The following is a 23,611-nucleotide window of genomic DNA, read 5'->3' as shown; positions in this document are numbered from 1 at the left end:
TTTCCACAAAATAAGACCTGGTCTTACATTATTTTTTTCTTCAAAAGACAGAATAGGGCGTATGTTCAGAGATGTCTTATTTTTGAATGTATAACAATCTACTTTTATTCATGTACAAAAGTCTGTGTTTACTTAAATACAGTCATGTCATCTTCTGGAACATCATCATAACTCTCCAAACCCCAAATTCCAGCCTGAATTTCTTGCAACTCCTTTTCCTATAGAACAACTGGCCACAATCTCTCATGTCTAGCAATACCGCTCTCTTTAAATGAGCACTTCTTGCCCATGTGTCCTGCTAATAGTTCAACATTACTTTAGCTATTGACTTATAAAGATTCATGTTAGACATAACCACATCTGTTTGTTATAAAGTGTGCTCATTATTTGTGCACTGTATTGGTACTTCAACTGGTCATTTTGATATAGGTCACTGAATAACCTAAATAAGGGAAATATTATAACCCCCAACTTGCTAGATGTCTGAAACATGAGTTCCTGTTCTCTAAAATCAAAGAATGAATTCTAGAATCCATAGATATTAAGAGTAGGAAGAATTTATTGAGAGAAAGATAGCTTCTGTCTAAGAGAGACAGAAAGGGACCTGTAAAATGGGTTGCCCACTCACCCTGCTCCTCAGAGGTGTTTTGTGGGGCATAGCCATGAAGTGAGGCTGATAAAAGATCGGACAAAATTTTAAGAGCCAATGGAAAATCACAAGGTGGGCATGAGATGGGACAAAACCATGATTAACCAATAAGATTCCAAATATAGTCACACAGATAACATTGATTAAATGGAGATCAAATGGGGAAGCTAGTCATGTAGCAAGGTACAGGGATTTCCCAGAAGGAGTGGACTAGCTAGGGCTGTTTTGGTTCCCAATTAAGGCAGTTGATGTCTTCAGAATATCAATCACTGCTATTCATCGTCAGGGGAAGTAGATGGTATAGTAGTTTCTCTCTTTTTATAATGATAACCTTCAGTGAAGGTACCTCAATGGTTTTTCATGATGAAAGCCCAGCCCTGTCCAACTGCCTTATAATAATTTCTAACTAACATATCTGTCTGCAATTAATTTCACAGCTAGTCTCCTGTTTCTCTCTTTACATGAGTGTTTACCTCTCCTCCAAAGTGCCAGCTTGGGTATTTACAAATCACTAATTATAATTTATACTATAATTTATTTTAGGTATTAATGTCAATAATATTACTTTTTATATTTAATTATATGCAGGAGACTGCAATATGTATGCCCAAAGCAGGCTGTAAGAAGCATAGGCTGTGAAGTGTTAACCCCACAATTGGTTTGTTTTGAGAAGTGAGTCTAGCTAAAGCCTATGTGCTGAGGTCAGAGTTACTCACACCCAAATTCCATTCCCACAACTAAAACCTTCTTAACTAGAAAAACAATGTTCTAATTACAACTATATATTTTGTCTATTCTGCTCCTAATTTGAAAATGCTTTGTCTTTTTCATTTGTGCTCCTTGCTTACATTAATTTCCATAGAAACCACATGACTGTGCATCCTTGCATGTAGTTTCACTCCTCACATGTAGCTCAACTTTACCCCTATTGATTATCAATAAAAATGAGTAGCTTGGACTGGCCTTTGTCAGTTGTACTGGCATTGGTTGTCCTGGTACCCCACTTTCTGTTGCTCTTAGTTCTTTTAGGGTTTTTTTCCCTTAGGCTTATGTTGTACACTGAGTAGGAGACTGGAGTCTTCTGAAGATGCTTCCAATAATGTTTCAGGGGTCACTAGTAATTATATATTAATATTATCATTTTATTATTTAATACATCCATCATATGCTGCAATGCACACATTAAATGCACTTGTCTGGCTGATTATCTTACCTGGGGCTTATTTTGGGGTTAGGGATTGCATTATGAGGATCCTAAAAAATCATGCCAGGCTTGTTTACTGGTTAGGTCTTATTTTCTGGGGAACATACTGGTGACATTGCTAAATATAGGAAAAAACTAGATGAAATGACCCCAGGGGAGTTGGAGGGGAATGACATAATAAAATTTCCAACTGAGGAAAATTACTCTTGCTTTTTGGAGATTGAATTGAGCAGTCCAAAGTAGAGTTGAGGACATCATGCAAGAAGCCACTGGAAGTCACCCTGTAAGAGATGATGGTGGCTGCAATGGATTTGATTGTGTTTCTCACAGTATTTATATACTAGGGCCTAAGTGTGGTTCAGTGGTACAGCACATGACTAGCATGTGTAAGGCCTTGAATTCCAACCCCAGCACCGAAAAAAAAAGTTCGAAAATTTATATACTAATGTCCAAAGCCCTAAGTATTTAGAATTGACCCTTTTAGAAATAAGGTCTTTACAGAGATCCAGAATGAGGTTGTGAGGGTGGGTCCTGATTTAAGAAGACTGGTTTCCTCACAGATGAGGCATTGGGGCACAAGCACAGAATGAGTCACAGCACAGACAAGATATAGCACACTCAAGACAAAGAGAGAAGACAGTAACAAGTCCTCCCTTTAATACCCATAGAAAGCCAGGTATAAGCTTGAGTCAGAGGCCCACCCCATATCATCTCTGAGTGTGGATAGATCCAGGTGAGCAGCAGTGTGGTTCAGACCAGTATGGCTGCAGGCAGATCCAAGTCAGGAATCTGCCCCACCCCAGAGGCTCAGGCAAAACTACCCAGCGAAGTACTTCCAGGAAAGACCTGCAGAGGCACACAAGCTTAGGTCAGAGGCCTGCTCCATAGCACTGGTGGTTTGAACCCAGGAATTGGTGTACTGGTGAGCAGCAGAAAAAGGCCTCTTGGTGGCTTGCTAAGAAGGGAAGACCACTGGATGAGCAAAATGTTGTCTCAATAAAGGCAAAGCAGGCTGCATCTGTTAAAATGAGAAGACACAGAAACAACTCACAAAGACTTCCAGATAAGCTAAGGCAATCCCAAAGGGAAACAAAATGAAACAATCTGGTACTCAACCACCTAGACTCTCTAAACTGGCAACAAAAGGGGATCTGGAAAATGAAATCAGAAATAATTGCTCAGATAACAGCAGAGATTGTACCCATTGTGCAAGATAAGATTAATTACTCTAGAGCAGACACAGATTTTTAAAAAATAGACTATCTGATAAAAATGAAGGAATCCCAACACAGGAAACAAATGGAATCCATAAAACAGATGCAAACAGATTTCCAGGAGACTAAAAACTCCACTGAAAATTTATACAGCAGAATGAGCCAATTCAAAAATAGAATTTCAGATACAGAAGATAGGATTGCAATTAGTGACCAGGAAAAGAGAAATTTCTTAAAAATAGTAAGGGACCATGAGAAATCTATCCAACAGCTGCTAGATGATGGAAAGAAGAATAATATAAGACTGATCTGAGTCAATGAAGAAACAGGAGAGAGTGCAGATGACATAAAAAAAACTGTTCACAGAAATAATGGCAGAAAATTTCTCAAGCAGGGGAAAACAACTTCACCTAGTTTTTTTGTCTGTTTGTACCAGGCATAGAACACGGGACCATGCACTTGCAAATTTGACATACAGATAAGTGAGACATGTAGGACTATAACTAACCATGATTAAAAAAAAAAAACTACACATAATAATACCTAAGATTCCAGAAACCCAAACAGAAGAACAAAATTCTACAAGCAGTCAGAGAAAAGAAACAAATCACATACAAAGGAAAGCCTATCAGAATCAAAGCAGACTTCTCAACACAAACCCTTAAGAGCTTAGAATGATGTATTTCAAGCCCTAAAGGAAAACGGCCTCCAACCCAGACTGATGTACCCTGCAAAACTATCTTTCAAAATTGATGGAAAAATAAGATACTTTCATGACAAAGAGAACCTTCGAAACTTTGTGAATACCAAACCAACACTCCAAACATTTTTAAACAAAAAAGTGTTTATAAATGGGGAGGGGAGAAGGGGGTGAAGGGAGGGCAGGGACAAGGGTAAAAAATGAGAACCAAGACCTGTCATGTAAAGGTACAAGATCCTAGTAATGAATGTAACTGTATTGTATACCTAGAATGTACCAATAAACTTGATAAAAACAAAAAATATCCTAGGCAATGACAATAAGGATAATAACCCCAGGAGGCCCAGCAAAAGAAGTCTATCAGGCATGACAAGAAATTAAAAGCAAAGGGGGAGAATCCAACAAAAAGAAAAAGTCATGACAAGGATAAGTCAACACATGTCAGTTATAACCATGAAGGTTAATGGTCCCAATTCAGCAATCAAAAAAAATAGATTGGCAGAATGGGTCAAGAAGCAAGATCCAACAATATCCGGCATACAAGAAACACATTTAATTAAAAAAGAAGCTCATAGATTGAAAGTTAAAGGGTGGAAAGCAATACTCCATGTGGATTTCAAACCAACAATGATCAAGAGAGACAAGAAGGAAACTACATCATTGTAAAAAGAAAATTCAAGAGGAAGAGATTATAATCATAAATATATATGCACCAAATACTAGTGCACTCAACTATATAAAACAAATACTAATGGACATGAGAAATCAAATAAGCACTAACATAATAGAAATGGGAGACCTCAATACCCCACTGTCACAAATGATAGATCAACTTAACAGAAAAAAACGAAACACTAGAAGTCAATCAAACTCTTGAACAAATGAATTTAACAGATGTTTACAGAGTGTTCCATTCCAAAAAATCAAAATACACATTCTTCTCAGCTGCACATGGGTCATTCTCCAAAATAGACCACATACTCGCTCATGGAACATATATAAGTAAGTGCAAAGGAATTGAAGTGATCCCCTATATATTATCAGACCATAGTGCAATGAAATTGGATAACCACAAGAATTTCACAAACACATGAAATTGAACAAACACTCCTGAATAAGCAATTGGTCAGAGAGGATTTCAAAGAAGAAACCACAGTGCCTACACTTACATGACAATGACAATACAACATATTGGAATCTATGAGACATAATGAAAGCAGTCTTACAAGGGTAATTCATGAATACTGAATATGCATATTAGAAAACAGAGCAAGAGTAATTAAACAACCTGATGCTGAACCTAAAGCTTCTAGAAAAAGAAGAGCAGGACAAATCCAAAGCTCATTCAAGAGAGGAAATTATAAAGAACAGAGCAGATATCAATGTGATGGAGATCAAAAGAATAATACAAAAAATCAATGAAGCAAAGAATTGGTTCTTTGAAATAATTAGAGTGCAGGTGTGGAAAACTATTCACAGAAGTAATGGCAGAAAATTTCCCAAGCAGGGGAAGAAAACTTCACATGTATTTTTGTTTGTTTGTTTGTTTATTTGTACCAGGGATTGAACTCGGGACCACGTGCTTGCCAATTTGACATACAGAAGTGAGGCATATAGGACTCCAACTAGCCATGATACAAAAACAAAAACAAACAAAAACAAAACAAAAAACAAAAAACTATGCATATAATAGCTAAACCCAAACAGAACAACAAAATTCTACAAGCAGTCAGAGAAAAGAAACAAATCACATACAAAAGAAAGCCTATCAGAATCACAGCAGACTTCTCAACACAAACCCTTAAGAATTTGGAATGATGTATTTCAAGCCCTAAAGGAATACAGCCTCCAACCCAGACTGATGTACCCTGCAAAACTATCTTTCAAAACTGATGGAAAAATAAGATATTTTCATGACAAAGAGAACCTTAGGAACTTTGTGAAAACCAAACCAGCACTAAAAAAAATGTTCATAATAGTAACAGGTGAGCTTAATACCCCATGGTCACAAATAGATAGATTAACTCAACAGAAAACAAACAACAAAATACTAGAAGTTAATCAAACTCTTGAACAAATGAACTGAACAGATGTTTACAGAGTGTTCCACCCCACAAAATCAGAATACACATTCTTCTAAGCAAGGGTGAGAGAGGATTTTAAAGAAGAAATCAGACAGTTTCTACACTTAAATGACATTGATGATATGACATATTGGAATCTATGAGACATAATGAAAGCAGTCTCATAAGGGAAATTCATGAGCACGGAATATTGATATTAGGAAAACAGAGCAAGAGTAATTAAACAACCTGATGCTGAACCTAAAGCTTCTAGAAAAAGAAGAGCAGGACAAATTCAAAGCTCATACAAGGGAGGAAATTATAAAGATCAGAGCAGATATCAATGAAATGGAGATCAAAAGAATAATACGAAAAATCAATGAAGGAAAGAATTGGTTCTTTGAAATAATAAACAAAGTTGACAAACAATGAGCAAACCTTATATTTAAAAAAAGGAAGGAAGGAAGAAAGAAAAGACCCAAATCCATGCAATTAGGAATGAAAAGGGTGAAATCATAATGATGGATCCAGCAGAAATACAGGGGATCATCACTGCCTACTTCAAGAAACTTTATGCCAATAAGATAGAAAATACTGGAAGAAATGGACAGATTCTTAGATTTGTATAAATTACCAAAGTTGAATGAAGATGACCTAAGATTTCTAAAGGACCCAAAATTAATCAATGAAATTGAAAACATAATTAAAAACTTACCAACTAAAAAGAGCCCAGGCCCTGATGACTTCACTGCTGAATTTTACAAGATGTTTAGAGAGGAACTACTGCCACTACTGTTTAAATTCTTCAAAGAAATTGAAAGGGAAGCAATATTCCCAAATTCATTCCTGGAAGCAAGCATCACCTTGATCCCAAAAGCATAAAAAGACCCAACTGAAAAAGAGAACTATAGGCCAATCTCACTAATGAACATAGATGCAAAAATCCTTACTCAGATACTGGCAAACAGAATGCAGAAGATCAGACATCCTGACCAAGTGGGATTCATCACAGGGATGCAGGAATGGTTCAACATATGCAAATCAGTACATGTAATACACTAAATTAATAGAGCCAAGGGTGAAAACCATATGATCATCTCAATAGATGCAGAAAAAGCATTTGACAAAATCCTGCACACATTCATGATAAAACCCTACAGAAAATTGGAATAGATCATCTCCACCTCAATCCGATAAAAGCCTTCTATGAAAAAACAGCAGCCAATTTCATACTAAATGGTCAAAAACTGCAATCCTTCACACTAAAATCAGTAACAAGACAAGGATGTCCGCTATCACCACTCCTGTTCAATGCAGTTCTGGAAACATTAGCTGTAGCAATTAGACAAAAGAAGGAAATAAAAGGAATAAAGATAGTAAAGGAAGAAGTCAAGTTGTCATTATTTGCAGGTGACATGATACTCTCTATGGAAGACCCCAAGAACTCCAACAAAAGTCTTCTAGACTTAGTAACCTAATTCAGTAAAGTAGCTGGGTACAAGGTTAGCACAGAAAAATCAATAGCTCTTCTGTACACTGAAAACTGACTTACTGAGAGAGAAATGGGGCAATCAATTCCTTTCACTATAGCATCCAAAAAACTGAAATACCTAGGCATCAACCTAACCGAAGAAATCAGAGACCTCTACTCTGAGCACAACAGCACTCTGAAACAGGTGAGTGATGAGGCTATCAGAATATGGAAAGACATCCCTTGCTCCTGGGTGGGAAGAATCAACACAGTGAAAATGTCCATACTTCCAAAATCTGCTATATAGATTCAACGCAATCCCAGTTGAAATCTCAGCAGCATATTCCACAGACCTTGAGAAACAATCCAAGAATTCATTTGAAACCAGAAGAGACCTAGATTAGCAAAAGCAATTCTAGGCAATAAAGAGAAGTTAGGGGGTATCACCATCCCCAACTTGAAACTATACTACAAAGCTATTGTGATAAAAACAATGTACTGGCAAAGAAACAGAGCTGAGGACCAGTGGAACAGATTAGAAGATGCAGAAGCAAGTTCAGACACACTCAGCCACCTCATCTTTGACACAGGAACCCAACACCCTCACTGGAGGAAAGATATCCTCTTTAATAAATGGTGATGGAATCACTGGGGTTCAACTTGCCAAAGATTAAAACTAGACCTATATCTCTCACCGTGCACTAAACTAAAATCAAAATGGATTAAAGATCTAAATATTAAAACAGAAACACTAAACTGGCTGGAAGAGAGGTTAAGTAGAACTCTTGACAACGCTGGTGTAGGAAAACATTTTATGAAGAAATCCTCAGTTGTCTGTGAGGTAGCAAAAACAATCAAGAAGTGGGATTTGCTCTTAGTAAAAAGCTTCTTAGGGCCACGGATTTAGCTCAGTGGTTCAGCGGCCTGCCTTGCAAGCGCAAGGACCCGAGTTCGATCCCTGGTACCACATGCACACTACACACACACACACACACACACACACACACACACACACACAAAAGCTTTTGCAAAGCAAGAGAAATGGCTAACAGTAGGAAGAAACAGCCCACAATTTTCACCAGCTGTTCCTCAGACAAAAAAACATTACTATCTAGAATATACAAAGAACTTTATAAAAAATCAGACCTCCCAAATTTAAAGAACCAATCCAAAAATGGGCATTGAGAATGAACAGACAGTTCTCAGACAGAGAAGTAGAAACAGCAAAAAAAAGAAAAAAAAAAAGTTCAACATCACTGGTCATTTGAGCAATGCTAATGAAAACAATGTTGAGATTCCACCTCACCTCAGAAAGAATGGCTGCTATCACCAAAATCAACCAATAACAAATGCTGGTGGGGCTGTGGGGAAAGAGGAACCCTGCTCCACTGCTGGTGGGATTGTACACTGGTGCAACCACTGTGGAAGGAAGTATGGAGATACCTCAAAAACTAGGATTGGAAGTCCCATTTGATCCAGCTCTTCTCCTGCTGGGTATCTTCTCCAAAGTACTAAAATAATCATGCCATAGTAACATATGTGCACCCATGTTCATAACACCACAATTTGTAAAAGGTAAAACTTAGAAGCAGCCCAGCTGCCCATCCATGGGAGCCTGGATAAAGGAAATTTTTAAAGCATAATATAGAATACTACTCAGCCATAAAAAATGAGAAATTAGAGACATTTATAGATAAAGAAATACACATTGAGGTGTTACTCTTAAGTGATATAAATGGAACACACATTAAAATATCACATAGTTTATATACTGTGAGAAACTGAAAGCATAAACAAGCACTAAAAGTTATAATAGATATTGTGAGATAGGAAGAAAAGGGACACAGAGGAAGGGACAATGGGAGGGGTAGGGAAATGAAATAAGAGAATGGAACTTATATGAGAAAATGAAAAATAATGGAAGCAAAATATTTGTAGATAGGGAGGGAGGAAATGGTTTAAGGGAGGGCATGGGGAATGGGGAAAAAATAAGAACCAAGACTGATTATGTAAAGGTACAAATTTTCAAGCATGAATGTCATTATATTGTATACATTAAATGTACCAATAAAATTAAATTTAATAGAAGAAAGAAAGGAAGAGAGAAAACCAGCCCTGCTGACATATTCATCTTGGACTTCTGGCATTCAGAGCTGTGACAATAAGGTCTTTGTTTCTTTGCCTTGTTTTTGTTGTTGTCGTTGTTTTGGCTTGGTTTTTATTTGGGGTTTGTTTGTTTTTATTTTTTAGTGTTTTTTTTTGGGTGTGTGTGTGTGTGTGTGTGTGTGTGTGTATGATATCAAGGATTGAATCCAGGGACTTTTGCACTGAGGTCCATCCTTCATTCTTTTTTTGTTTGGTGATAAGTTCTCAGTAAGTCATTACGTTTCCCAAGCCAGGCTTGAACTTCTGATCCTTCTACTTCAACCTCCCAGAGTGTTGAGATTACAGGTGTGGGCCACCACACCCGGCTGACTTTCTGTTTCTTAAGCCACCTAGCCTGAGGTCCTTTGTCATAAAATCCCCAGCAACCCAACGCAGTTGCCTAGACTGAGATAGGAGCAAAAAATTTGTTGAAAAATAGCCAAACCCACAAATCTTTTACCTACAGACTGACAGACATACTCATGGGTTCCCCAGTGAAATAATACAATGGGGTGAGAGGTGTAAGGACTAGAAGAGACAAACATCACTACTGACTAGAGACACAATTATTGGCCTGGAGTCCACCCAAGAACTGTACAGAAAGGCTGGAGAGCAGATCATGATTATTTTGATTACTGATATTTGCACTTTCTTTATCCATCTCACTTTCTATTTATGTTTTCTATTTATCAGTTAATTAGAAGACCCAGGGGGTAACATCAGAGCTGCTTTTAATGATGTAAGGGGCTGTCCTGTGGATAAGGGATCTGGCTCACTTTAGGAGGCTTCGGAAGGCAAACAGGAAATGGTAAAAATTAGCAGAGAGGCTCAAAAAATGTGTAACTAACCAGCAGAAGGGCTTCTTCAGTATTAAGCATCCTGCTCCATAAGGACTTAACACTGAGAGACAAGAGGAGAGAAAAAGCAGAAAATTTTCTTGTAAAAGGAGAGAAATTTTCCCTGGAAGGAACTGAGACCAGATGACCTCGCAGGTCTCTTTCAATTCTGATCTGGTGGTCCAAGAGGTTCACTGATTTGTTATTATAACTTGGTAGCTTATGTAATATTTGTTTTATGAATTTTAAATGCTGATACTGAAAAATCTGTCTTGAGCCCTGGCTATCTGCTTCACATCAGGGAATGCAGTGTGACTGTAACTTACCGGAGGTCCTCCCTGGTGACTGAGGCTTCCAAATTCAGTTTTCTGCTATGGTCATTCTCTTGTACTTGGTTGGAAGCCAAACACATGGGCCATCTTGCTTTATTCAAGGTCAACCAAGAGAGAAGCTAAATATCCTTGGAATCAAGATTAACATTTATCAAATGTTCAGTTTCTTTCCAGCAACATTTCCCACACATGTTTCCATTTTCCTTTCAGACTCAAATTACTCTATGGCTGTTTTGTTCCCAGGTTCACGGCAGAACGAAACAGTCCCAGAGAGCATGTGAAAGTGCTACACACCTAGCCTTCTGCAGAGGCTCGGTATCGACTGTGGCTCATGAGTTGGTCAGTGTGTATAAAATCTTTCCAGACCTGTCTGTGGTATTTCTTGCCAGGAAATTGCTTGGTCACTAGATACCTTATGTTTGTGATTAGTAATAATAAGCCTTCTTAGAATGGTGTGTGTATTAGTGTGTGTGTGTGTGTGTGTGTGTGTGTGTGCGCGCGCGCATGCAGTTGAGTTCAGTTTTTCTTTCTCAGTTTCAAGATATTTACAAAGAATTCTTTACATTGCCCATAAAAATAGGAAATAAAAACTGCCTGACATTCTATACAAGCTTGTAAAAGAAATGCTACAGCCTCATGGACAGCCTGCAGCTCCATTCTGGAATTCCGATGTGCAGTAACTCTGGGAGCCATGGACCATGGGAGGATTAGGAGCTGATCTTTGATGCACTGACACTTCAGCAATGGAAAAGCCATTACCCAAGGGCCAATTTGCAAAATCCCACCTTGGCTCAAGCCAGACAGTGAGCACTTTGAAGGGAAAACAGATTTCAGAGGCCATGTGTCCAATTATTATTCATCTTCATGGTGACTGAATAAGGAAATGTGCTGGCTTTCTGAAGTCCAGTGTGCTGAGACTAGGCAGTCTGACTACAAAGAATCCCACACAGTTTCTGCTCAGCTACTCAGACCCCAACTCACATTCAGCCCAAGGGCACTATCAGGAGGCTTTGGGTCAAGCTCATAAGGTACAAACAGTGTCATCCAAACATATGTGACCCAGGAGGGGACATAGGCCACTTGCTTTGACAGTCCAACTTTATTTCACTTGTTCACTGCCCCTCCAACCTGAAACTCGTGCCTTTTATTGGACTGTTGTTGTCCTTGTGGCCTAAACCTTGCCCTGCGGTCCTGCTTCTTGATAACAAAATTACATCTGTCTTTGTCTCCTAGTTGTTCTGGGGAGACTGAAACCAGATGGTAGAAGCTCACTGGTTTTATACCTGGTGTTTATAGCAGTCTTGAACCAATGCACCAAACCCAGGGAGCTGTGGCTACCACTGCTCACCTCATCTGGCTGAACATCAGGTCTCCCCAGCTTGTCTCTTTGTCTAATCTTAGGTTTAAAACGAGTAAAGGAGGAAAAGCTATCATCCCTCTTACTGTAGTTTTTCATTCCAATGATTTTAGCACACTCCTAACTTGCCCATTCATTTACAGAGTTCAGCAAATACAGTCATCCCTCATTCTGGCCTTGCCATTCACATTTGACAGTGGATCCCAAATAGAGCCAATCATGTCAGGAATTGCTTCCAATAATAACCACTGATGTAATTTTTTTATACCCAGAATCCATAATTTGAAAGAAAAAAATCAAGTCATACTAACTTCAAGCTTATGTTCCAGCTTCTATTCCTTAGACAGTGATTGCTTATAATTCTCTAAGCATATACACCTATAGCACAGTGACCAGAAATATTTTCTATTTCTTAGTGTCTACTTATTTACCACTGACTGACATGACAACTTATTCATTCATTCACTTATTCATTCATTCATCCATTCAGCAAACTTTTACCGATCCTGTCTCATGTCCCAAGCACTGCCCCCAAGGAAGTGGAGATATCAAAAGAAAATTAAGGCAGTAAGGCTGTCTTATACTCTGAGTGTAGCTTCGCCAAAGCTCCCAAATTAGCTAACTGGCAACAGGAATCATTTTCAATCAAATTTAATTATCTCAGTGTCTCATCTGAATAAGAAATACAAATTTCCACTAAGTAAAGTTGCAAAGATCGTCCTTGAAAGGTGTCTGTGGCAAATTACTGCAAGGGAGCCCTCAATTTAACACATGCTGGCTCTGAAGAAAAGAACAAAGCTTACAAGTACAGTTACTCTCCTCCTAGATGCAATGTCACATAATGAAAGTGCAGATCTCAGAGGTAATACTCTAAGACTTTAAAACATTCTCCTAAGGAACCCTGTGACTGGGTGGTGGCTGGCCTTGGTCTGCTTTCTGTGACTCTAACCATGTAATGCAGACCAAGTCATTTATAATGAACAGAAACTGACTTAGCCCATGGTTGTGGAGGATGGGGCTTCCAAGAACATGCTGCTGGCATCTGCTTGGCAGTGGTGAAGGCAGAGGGTGTAAGCTGGAGAGACAGGGCAGGTGTGCTCTGTCCCTCCTCCCACATGGCCAAGCCATCCTCAGGCCCACGACCTCATCCAGTCTTTATTGCCTCCCCACAAGCCCACTCCAAATGCTATTAGCAAAAGGATCTGGGGACTGTTTTTAACAGAAGAGGCTTTGAGAAGCACTCAACCCTCTCTCAGCCTGGGTGAGTGGTAGTGCCTATAAAGACAGCACAACTGATATTCAACTATCATCTCAGGTATCAAAACATGGAGACAGCAAGAGACAACAATAAAAACACTTATTTTTGTTTAACATAGATCTTACTTTTACAACAGAAATAAAATATTTTCATTCTATTCTGTGCTTATAAAATTTTTTTAAAGGACAAAGTACTATGAATATTTCAGCCACTGGGAGCAATTTCTACCCAAATTGGATGTGCTCACTTCACTTGGCTACTCCTGCCTGGGCTTGGAAGTGGAGATCAGGGTGCTCCTAATCTCACCACCCTTGGACTTGCCCTTCAGACCCTTTCCCTACTTCCTCCGCACTCCCCTACCTGGGCCCTGTCTTTAGTTGTTTAAAGGAACTGGCAAACTATGGCTCTGGCCCACTGCCTAGTTTTGTACAGTCTATGAGCTAAAAATAGTTTTCACATTTTTAAATGGTTAGAAAAAAAGATTATTTTGTGACACATGAAAATTACATGACATTTAAACCGTGGTTCCATATGTCAAGTTGAATTAGGACACAGCCTCACCCATTGGACCCCAAAGATTCAGTGTAGTCAGGGGACAGGGCTCTTGTGCCCTCACAGTGCCAACACAGACCATCTGGTCCTTTATAGTGATGTCACATGACTTCTCATCCAGTCCAGCCTCTGGGCCCTGTATGCTGATGCTATTTCTATCACCAGCCAGGTCTGACTCCCTTATGTGGCCACAGCAAGCATTCAGTCCCAGCTGTTCTGTCCCCTGGCCACCCTCCCAGATTCCTCCACCAGCACTAGCCTGAGGGCTTCTGTCCTGTCATGTTCCCAGTCATGTCATCTCTGATAATATCCTCTCCCGTCTCACGCTGTGTGTTCCACTCTTTCCACAGTCCTCTCTGCCAAACCCTCCATGGGCCGATTCAGGGACCCTTGCATCCATGTCCTCCTCTCTCTCATCTCCCAGGAGGTTTGTTCACAGGGAGCCGCATGGCCATTACCTTAGACAATGTGGCCTTGGCTCGCTTCCTCATTGCCCTTCTGCCCAAAACTTGTAGCTTCAGCTAGAAACTCGATGCATTCAGTACTAGCTCATGTTTTTATTGCTCTAACTGAATATAATTTATGAAGAACAAAGATTTCATTACCTCATGGTTCTGAAAGCTTTGAAGTTCAAGATAGGGGAGCCACATCCCATGATTCCCTTCTTGCTGATGGGAACTTGATGCAAAGCCCCAAGGAGGCTCAGGGTATCTCATGATGAGACACAGCATCCTATGTGGGTATTTCCTTCTGTTCCTATAAAGCAGAAGCCCCATTGGATCAGGCCCCACCATTACAGCCTCATTTTACCATAACAATCATAGTTGGATTAAATTTCTGCCCTCTTCCTACCTCACAACAGAGCTGAAATTTCAACACGTGTTGCATTGAGGACATGCAAACCATAGCAAGTTCCAAAGTTTTTCCTTTCTCTAAATATTTTAACACAACTAATCAAAACAAAACTGTTTTTAGTTGGTGCAGGATTTTCTCCATGATAAAGTATTTGGAGTCTTTTGTCACAGTAGTTCTATTAAATCCACATGGCGAAGACACATCTATGACTAATGTTGTCAACATTCTTCCTGTCCCTCAAATTTGTTTTTGTAAACAATTTTTAATTCTCCATGGAAATGGATGAGATGGGGGGGGGTTGTTGGGAAGACTATGAATCAGAGCTATTTACCAATAATGCTTCCTACAGCTCTGTAGCAAGGACTGAGCAGGGAGCTTGACTTTGGGGATGCTTCCTTTTCTTCTCTGTACAACAAACTCAAGTACAGCTCAAAGAAGAGAAGTGAGAGAACCAGATAAATGCCTAGGGAATGCAGTGGATGTCTGGTATTTGGGGTAGCAAGAAAAGAGGAGGAGAGTTATATTCTCAAGGCTTGCTGAGTTTCCATACCTTGTATTACTTTTGCAATTAGAAATAATAAACTTTTAAGGAGGTGGAAGTGCTCATGTGTTGACCTGATCATTATACATTTTACTTGGTCATTACATACTGTATACGTGTTTGAAATCATCATTCTGTAGCTATAAATATGTACAGTTTTAGGCCAATTAAATTTTTTAAGTCTAGTGGAAAAATATTTAAAGATCAAAATAAGCTTACTGCTTTAACTTGCATGGAGATGGATGTGTACAGGAAAAAGATTTGCCATTATCAAGACCCAGTCTGGTCACTAGAGGGTCACTCTTTCCAGTCCCAGGTAGAGCAGTAAGGCACAAACAAGTTTGCATCTCTGTTTTGGGACCAGTGCGTCCTATGAACTGACACTCTGCTCTTGTAAGGGAGAAACAGGAAAAGGAAATTTTGGTAACATCAAGGGTGTGGCATGTATGGCCAGAGAGAGAGAGAGAGAGACAAACATCTCCTCTCATCTGTGTGCTAGTATCAGCCTGCTCAATTCAATTGCTTGCTGTATTGTAATATTTTGAGAATCTAAGATATACCAGATGTGATTCTTGGGCATTCTTTTTGGCGGGTGGGGGTACTGGGAATTGAACCCAGGGCCTTCACCCTGAGCTATATCCCCAGCCCTATTTTAGTTTTTATTTTGAAATAGGATCTCACTAAGTTGCTAAGTTTCCCAGGCTGGATCTGAAACTATGGTCCTTCTGCCTGAGTCTCTCCTGGTCATTTTTTTTAACCTGTGAGAGAGGGAAGCTACTAAGCCCTAAAATATCCCAGGGAATCCCCAGTCCCTGCAGAAAAATCTCCATGGACGGGAGAGGCACTCAGGGTTAGATCCTGCCTTCCAGTGACTAGCAGGACCTCCTTTGTCCTCCTTTCTAAATGAGCTTGCACACACACACACACACACACACACACACACACGTGATCCTTAGCTCTGGAAGAAATTATAAACTCATTGTAAGGAAGGTGTGAATGTCAGTGCTTTCTGTCTGTGCTCTTTGAATGAACTCAACTCTTCCCCCCAAAAAAGAGGTGAAATGGGGAGGTTATCATTAAAAATTAAGAGAAAAAGAACTTTGTAATTCTTCTACAAAGACGGGCAGTATAATGTTCACCTGGACTGTGTTCTACTGCAAATCATTTTCAGTTGCTCATAGTGGTTCAGCTCTCCTGCATGGGCAGCCCAGGCTCCAGGCCATCTCTCTGTCCCCTCCACCTCCAGCAGAGTGTACATATTTCCTCTCCTGGGGGGTCCTGCATGGCCAGGGCCCATACTGTGTCCCAATAAAAGGAAAATGAAATGGGAAGGAAGGGAAACAAACACAAGATGAAAAGGAATACAAGAAAACTAAAATGTTTCCTAGGAATCTTTAGCCTACATCTCAGTATTTGAAATTCTACTCTGTAGCCAATCCTAGACCCCATGCAGATTGGAAAAATGAGTATTTAATTCTATACATTCAGTAGAACTTTTACTTTTATTTTTTGAGGACTTTTCCATACTGACTTCTACACTTGATCTTAGCCAAAAGGCCGAGAAGCGATTCCATACTGACTTCTACAGTGGTTGTACTAATTTACATTCTCACTAACAATATAGAAGTTTCTTTTTTTCCACTAATCCATCTATTACCCTTGTAGGCATCTTCCCAAAAGAAGTAAAGGCATCATACCATAGTGATAGATGCATAACCACATTTATGGCAGCATAATGCATAATAGCTAGATATTGGAAGCAAGCTTTATGTCCATCAACAGATGAATGAAGAAAATGTGGTATTTGAATACAATGGCATTACTGTGTTATCAAGAAGGATAAGTATGAGTCATTATAGGAAAAAGGATGCATAATGTTAAATGAAATCAACCAGACACACAAGCTTAGATATCACATGGTTTCTCTTATACAAAAACCCCAAAATATAAATAAATCAGTAAGCAAGACATAATAGGAAACAGGGAGATAGATCTTTTGAAAATGGGAAGAGGATCAAGAGACAGAGGGGTAAAGAGATATGAAATGAATTAAGATGTGTTTTGTATATGTACCAACTCTCCACCATGAGTGTAATCATGATGTTCTACAAACATCTATTATTATACTAATAAAAATAAAAATTAAAAAAATAACTCCACGAATACATTTGTCATTAGGGCCAAAACTGGCATTCTGTTACTATGGAAGGGCAGCCACTACTGTTGTCATGCCCACATATAATTTCCAGTGAAGATGATGAACATGTTTTGCTATAGCTATCTATAGTTCTTATGGAAGGGTTCTGATCAGAGAGCATCTGTTCTCACATGATATCAAACATCTAGCTCTATTAAGTCCATCTGAAATTATGTTGACATTCAACAGATGTCTAGCATCTTGGAACTTGAGTCTGCATGTGCTGATTTTAATCCAACCATCCTTAAATAGTGGTTCTCTGAGTTATTGAATTAAAATAAGAAGTAAAGCTTACCTTCCATGAGAATCAGTGGATTATGCCAAAACATGGAAAGTATAGAATGGATTTTGAAAGTTTAACAAAGTAATTTTTGTTTGATAGAATGAGAACCGCTCTGAACTTGTGCCAGCACTGAAATTCCTGCTAGTAGACATTTCATTCACTCACTGTTCCTGAAACTCCTGGCTTAGGCTGACTCACTCACCTCTTTACATCATGGGTTTCTTAATTGCCAAGTCTTAGGATAAAAAGAGTTTCAGATCCATATGTGGAAGCTGGTTGAATATCCAGTTCTCTAAGGCTGAGTTTTGGCAGACTGGATTTGCTGTGCCTTTGCAAAAGAACTATATTTTACATCCAGATTCAGTCAAGACTGTGGAGTTCTGATCTCAGCTGAGGTTCACACAGCTGGCCATCATTTCTAGCTACTAAGTAAATAACCCCTCTACCCACTGCCTTTCCTTCTGTAAAAAATGTAAATATTTTAGATGAAATGAAGTTTTTTGAGAAGGAAATCAATTCTTTTGAACCAGACCCTGTGCTACATTCTTTGCATATTTACAAATTGAAATTATACTGTGGCTTGTTAATCCTTGGAGAGGAGAAGTTTTTCATGACGAGAACACCATGCTTCAAAATCCTGAATTATATCTGAGAAGTTGAGTTGGATAAGCCCAGGTGAACAGAACTTCTAGAGTATCCTTGTGATTGAAAAAAATTAAGTTAACATCACCCAACAAGCTTTGCACTCAGTCCAGTTTAGCTACTTCTCTCTGGATCTTTCTGTTGTCAGCCTCATGTTGAAGTTTTGCAATTTCACCTGTAATTCCTTATACTCACTAAAGCTTGGATTATAGTCCTCATGCTTGACATGTGTTGGAAGGGTATCAAAGTATCTGTTTAATTTCATATTTTAGCTAACTTTATCCAAAATGAGAAGATAAAGACTTTGTCCTTATTTTAAATGCTCAGCCCTGAAATACATAGATCAGAAAGTTTGGCTAGCAAATTTTAAAGCATTTTCTAGAAACAAAAATTTCCTGTGTTGCATGCTTCAGAGCATAGAAAAAAAGAGGAAGAAAGGAAAATTCTCCAATTTATTTTATTCTAGTCACAGAATGCTTACCACAAACTCAAATGACAATAATTTAAAAATGAAGATGGTAAACTACTATATATATAATATATTGATATATATACTCCATATAGATAGATGGATAGATAAATATACATATAGTTATCTAATTAAATCCTGTGTCAAACTGAAGAACTATTGTAAGCAGAATTTATTTCCCAAAGTAATAGAATGATTCAAAATGAGAAAATCTAGCAATATAACTTAAATGTACATTTATACATAGAAATGATATACACCTCTTCTCTTTGGACAGGAGAGGAGAGAGAGAAAGTCCACAACCAAGTTTAGAAATTTGAAAAGAAAAGGCCAAGGGCAAAGAAGCCACATCACAATTCAGGGGTCACTCCAAGAAGTAATCTTGAAAAAGACTTAGAGGCCTTCTTTGGAGATGGTAGCTTTCCTCCACCTACTCCAGCCTGTTGGAAAGTAGAGTTACAACATGACCTGTGGCCTCCTCTAGCTGTCGATTTTTGCTGTCTCTTGAGTGTACCCTAATACTTCAGTGGCAGATACAAAGCCAGACCAAGATATGTGGGTGCCTAGAGAGATTAATAGTTTGCCGTCTTTCAGAACTAATATTTTGTAAGTATTTCTTTCACATGTGTTTATGTAGGATCCTAGTAACGCAGAGGAAAGGGGAGATGTCTGTGGTTGGCTAGCAGAAAGCAAGATCTGTCTCTGTTGTTCTGAGTAGTTCTGCACTAACTCTGAAATTGCCCGGGCCACTCAGCAAAACAAAAGTCTCCTGTAACCAAAGCAACTCTCCAGATAAGGACAGTACATGAACTTACTTCCAAAGAGTCTACCCCTAACTTAAGTAGCTCGTGATGCTTTTGTTACTGTCCTTGTATGAATTCCAATACACACAATTTTCTCCCTTTCCACAGCAGCATTAGTTTTCCATTGCCACATAACAAGTGCCCACAAGCCCAGAAGCCTAAAAGAATGCACATTTGCTATCTCACAGCTTTCTGTAGGTTGGAAATTCAGATGCAGCTTAACTGAATTTTCTACTTTGGGTGTCTTCAGGTGGCGATCCAGTGCCAGTCAATCCCAGTGGGGGACAGAGTCACTGGGGCATCCTGCAGTTGTCGGAAGAGCTGCAGCTCTGCATCCTTGTTTGCTGGTTGGCCTTCAGCAATCAGTCTCACACCCTGCAGGCAACTTGCAGCTCCTGGCCATGTGGCCTTCCACAGGCCTTTCCCCAAAGGGGCAGCTTTCTATTGGAGACCTCGATAGAGTCTTTTGTGTGCCTGTCAACGCTCAGGTCTGTGAGGGGCTGAGTTCATGGCACATCAGGGTACCAAAATCTGAGGATGATCAAGCTCTTTGTATAAAATATCATCAGCATCCTCCTATATACTTTAAAACTTAATGAATGCTACATTGAATTAGTGGATATGAAAGCCAAAGCCATGGAAGGTTGACTGCTTGTGGGTAGGGTGAATGTTTAAGTTTTAAAAAATTATAGTATAAGACACATTGCCATTAATCCTTCTCAAAAATATTCTCACTTCAAACACATTGTCCTATTGTTCTTGTCAGTTTCTGAAGCAGTTGTGGAAAGCTGTACTCTGTGGCTGCCTCAATGTCCTGAATCCATTCAAAACATGTATCTTTTGTGGTCATTTTGACTTCAGGGGAGAGTCAGAAGCCACCCAGGCGCAGAGCCCATGACTACTGTGGATGAGGACTCACTGACACGTTTCTAGGTATCTGCCTTTCCTCTGGATGGTACTTTGCAGCAGCATTCACCACAGTTTTATCATAGCTTGTAAATACAATCACAAAAGCGGAATTCCAGAACTTCAGAAAGTCGTGCAAGCAGTGAGATAACTGTGTTTGAAGCACTAGGGGATTCACTTGAGGGGGATTAATGGCAATGCGTCCTTTGCAGTGATAAAATTTTATTGTTATTTTAAAATTCAACATATTTTTGACATACACAGCATTATGACATGCAGAGCATCTCATCACAGATAAGTGATCCACTGGTTAGTGAATTCATAGACCCTACCCACACTTACAGGGAAATAACCTGGAGTGGGGGGGGGGTCTCCAAGGTGGTTCTGCCCTCACGGTGTTGCCTCAGAGACATCCGAGCACTGACTAACTGCTTTTCTGAATGCAGCTCTCAAAGGCTGAGGAAAGTCAGGAGTAAATTATTCCTCTCACTGAATTCATGACAACTCCTTTCATTGGGGAGCTAATGTATGCACTTAAAAAATGAGAATGGATTTTTTTTTAAGTTGGACATAATGTGTTAGCAGACAAGAATTTGAGTTTTCTTTCTTGCCCTTCATTTCTGAGCAGTTACTGTTAATATTTACCTAAAAGTCCACTGGACTCTGTTTTTCCCTGTTTTCAATGAAGGGTGAAACTCATTCATCTCTGTACATTTGATACTATTGTAAAGGAAATCTCCGGGAGGGCTGTGCTATGTGGGTAGTGATCCATTAGGCTTCATTTTACTTACAATCACAGCCTGTGAAGTATCATGCTTCAATTTAAAGAAATGAGGGTTAAAGAAAGCAATCCTGAGAGTGCTCCCCAGAGGAACAAGTGAGCAGCACGCACCCTGGATTTTGGCACTTTCTCAAGAGAAGAGAGTTTTTTTTAAGGAGGAGGCAGGATGACTAATGTTTCCATGGGTAAAAAGATCATTTATTTCCATAGAAATAAAAAGCCACTTGGCTCCCAACAAAGATCAGGAGATTGAAATTGAAGAAAACAAAATGAATAAACATAGAAAGGGTATCTGGGGTCACAAAAGAATAAATCTATTCCCCAAATTGCAAAGAGAAATACTCTTGAAAATAGGAACCAAACACCTTGAAGAGCAAACCTTACCCAAAGGTGACAAAGGTTCAACAGAGGGCGCTAGCAGAGCTCCATGCAGCGCAGGGAATTGTTTCCAGCCATTTCTTCATGTTTTTGGAACAGTGGCTGCAAATTCCTGGCAGCTTGGTCCCTTTTCTTCCTCTCTTGCTGTAGCAGTGCTTTTCCCTTTTTTTTATACACCCCACCTACCTTTGGGCATCCAGGAGCAGAACCTTGATCAGCAGCTGAGTTTGGCAACATGAGTCCACTCCCCAAGGCCCTTGATCTTGCCATGATGGACAGCTCCAAGTTACCACAGCAAATCTCCACCTCTCCAAGTTTCAAAGTTGGTTTTAGGTGGTGATGGGGATGTTGCCCATGTTATATTTGTTACATCGCAGTCTGATTGGAATTTCTTGAAAGGTTGGAGGAAGTACCCAGCAACAAATCCCTCCAAGGATCCAGTCGGTGGAAACAGCACCACTATTTTCCAGCTTGCATGTGGACTATTCAGTCCTCTATGCTTCTTGAGTTACTTCAGTGAGAGGTTAGGGAAATGAAAGCTAGCTCAAATTACCAAGCACTGGCCATTGTGGATTCTACTCACACCAACATCTTTTTTTTTTTTTTAACCATTTATTTATTCTTTAATGAAGAACGGAAAGAGCTATCATTGAGTCTATTTGCCCAGGAATGCGGGAGATCCTTACTGAGTGGCCTAATTCCTCATAGCATGCTGCTAGTGTGACACACCCAGAGTGCTCAAGTCCAGTGACATTGTGATCGGGAATGTATGGGGAGCCCCAACACTGGGAAGAACCGGGTCTCAGGAAATCTCACAGGAGAGTGGGATGATGGGAAGTTTTCCACCTGGAATGTCCTCTCACCCTCACCTCCACACCAGTGAGTAGTGTAGTCCCACAGAGTGTCTTTCATGGTGCTATCACCCCTCAAGATGAGGGAAGGTCTGTCTCCTTAGAGAGGCAAGGTCCCCTTCTACACGGGAAAAGATCTGGATCAAGAAATGGATCCATTAGGGATGCTCACTGTCAGAGGACGATCTGCCTCCTAAGCCGTCCCCTTGTCCTACGGTGTCTGCTGTGGCTAGCAGTAGTGGCTCTGAGCCATAGTACTTGGTGGTTCTGTGCAAGGATCCAAACACCCCCAGACCTGTCCAGTGTCCACCAACACACCATCTCAGGCCGGTGAAGACAGCTTGTGATGGAAGAAGAGACAGTGCTGGGCCTTTTATAATATCGGTTAAAACTGGAAAAACTGTTTGGAGTAAAAAGGATAGAATTGTAATCATAGTGATTCCCTTAGTGTTCCAATTATAGTGTAGACAAAAATAGATAAAGTAAATAAAAATAAACAAGAGGTGGGAAGAAGCTATATAATATAACTACTAAAGGAGAATTAATGAAGAGACTAAAATGTATAAAAGCAAACAACACACATTCTATTCCAGAATCAAGGGGGTGCTTAAACATTTTGGGAATGTTTGTTTTTTTGTTGTCTTGGAGTTTGAATACAGGTCCTTCACAATAAGCTACATCTCAAGCCTTATATTTTTAAATATAGAGTCCAGGTCTTTCCAAGTGTCTAAATTTCCCATAGTGGGCTTGAACTTGGCAATCCTCCTGCCTCAGTCTCCCAGAGTGATGGAATTACTGGAGTGTGCCACAGATTACAGGTTTTGATTTTTGAATGTATTTGAGAAGCAAGGATAATAGAAATCCAAACTTTGATGTAAGTAGTAAATGGATACTGTTAGTAAAGCATTCAAACACTAATACTTCACTACTATTTGAAAATAGAAAAATTCTACTGGAACGATATCACTATTATTTTTACTGATTTCCAGGAAAACCATTGAATGTAAGACAAACCACTAATTAATAGCTTATCTGTTAAGACTTCTAGGTCAAATTAATTGTACTTATTCTTGCATTTTATATAGATTTGAGTTAGAAACTGTTGTTAAATATATATATATATA

Source organism: Fukomys damarensis, unplaced genomic scaffold (genome assembly GCF_012274545.1).
Source record: "Fukomys damarensis isolate Sample0158 unplaced genomic scaffold, DMR_v1.0_HiC HiC_scaffold_7, whole genome shotgun sequence".
Taxonomy (NCBI): domain Eukaryota; kingdom Metazoa; phylum Chordata; class Mammalia; order Rodentia; family Bathyergidae; genus Fukomys; species Fukomys damarensis.
Note: the sequence above shows the minus strand (reverse complement) of the source record.